The sequence below is a fragment of the Arachis stenosperma genome, chromosome 5 (assembly GCF_014773155.1).
Source record: "Arachis stenosperma cultivar V10309 chromosome 5, arast.V10309.gnm1.PFL2, whole genome shotgun sequence".
Taxonomy (NCBI): domain Eukaryota; kingdom Viridiplantae; phylum Streptophyta; class Magnoliopsida; order Fabales; family Fabaceae; genus Arachis; species Arachis stenosperma.
Genome location: NC_080381.1, coordinates 111687959 through 111689469, shown reverse-complemented (window position 1 = coordinate 111689469; position 1511 = coordinate 111687959). Strand labels below are relative to the sequence as shown.

The following is a 1511-nucleotide window of genomic DNA, read 5'->3' as shown; positions in this document are numbered from 1 at the left end:
TTTTAATTTCTTGTTAGTTAAGTAATTAATTTTAATTTAAAAAAAATTAAATCTATCTTATCCTATCTTTTATATCATATCTTTTTCAAAATTTTATCTTTTTCAAAAATTTGATTTTAAAATATCTTATCTAACTTCTTATCTTCTTATCTTTTCAAATTTGATTTTAATATCTTTTTCAACCAATTAATTAACTTTTTGTTTGTTTCTTATCTTTTTCAAAACCACCTAACTACTTTTCCCTCTCTAATTTTCGAAAATATCTCATCCCTTTTTCAAAAATTCTTTTTAATTAATTAATTGTTTTAAATTTTAATTTTGATTATATCTTATCTTTAATTTTCGAAATTACTAACCCCTTTTTCAAAATTATTTTCAAAATTCTCCCTCTCTTTTCTTCTTCTATTTAATTATTTATTTACTAACACTTCTCTTCACCTCTCTTCATCTAAAAATTCGAACCCATTCTTCTTCACTCTTCTCCCCTTTCTTCTTCTACTAAACATAAAGGAATCTCTATACTGTGACATAGAGGAGTTCTCTTCTTTTCTTGTTTTCTTCTCTTTCATATGAGCAGGAACAAGGAAAAAGGTACTCTTGTTGAAATTGATCCTGAACCTAAAAGGACTCTGAAGAGGAAACTAAGAGAAGCTAAATTACAACAATCTAAAAGTAACCTTTCAGAAATTTTCGAACAAGAGAAGGAGATGGCAGCCGAACCCAATAATGATAATGCAAGAAGGATGCTTGGTGACTTTACCAAACCCACGTCCAAATTTGATGGAAGAAGCATCTCCATTCCTGCCATTAGAGCAAACAATTTTAAGCTGAAACCTCAGCTAATTGCCTTAATGCAACAAAACTGCAAGTTCTATGGACTTCCATCTGAAGATCCTTATTAGTTTTTAACTGAGTTCTTGCAGATCTGTGAGACTGTTAAGACGAATGGAGTAGATCCTGAAGTCTACAGGCTCATGCTTTTTCCTTTTGCTGTAAGAGACAGAGCTAGAATAAGGTTGGATTCACAACCTAAAGATAGCCTGGACTCCTGGGAGAAGCTGGTCATGGCCTTCTTGGATAAATTCTTTCCTCCTCAAAAGCTGAGCAAGCTTAGAGTGGATGTTCAAACCTTCAAACAAAAAGATGGTGAATCCCTCTATGAAGCTTGGGAAAGATACATGCAGTTGACCAAAAGGTGTCCATCTGACATATTTTCAGAATGGACCATATTAGATATATTCTATTATGGTCTATCTGAGTTTTCGAAAATGTCATTGGACCATTCTGCAGGTGGATCCATCCACCTAAAGAAAACACCTGCAGAAGCTCAAGAACTCATTGACATGGTTGTAAATAACCAATTCATGTACACTTCTGAGAGGAATTCCGTGAATAATGGGACACCTCAGAGGAAGGGAGTTCTTGAAATTGATGCTCTGAATGCCATATTGGCTCAGAACAAAGTGTTGACTCAGCAAGTCAACATGATCTCTCAAAGTCTGAATGGATGG

General features: G+C 33.5%; 1 non-coding gene across 1 annotated transcript; it reads right to left on the bottom strand.

The window, feature by feature from the left end:
• Positions 1-1106: 1106 nt before the first annotated feature.
• On the bottom strand, positions 1107-1210 carry LOC130984502 (small nucleolar RNA R71). Its single transcript, XR_009088437.1, has one exon. It is a non-coding gene; the product is annotated as a small nucleolar RNA R71 (small nucleolar RNA).
• Between the last annotated feature and the right edge of the window lie 301 nt (positions 1211-1511).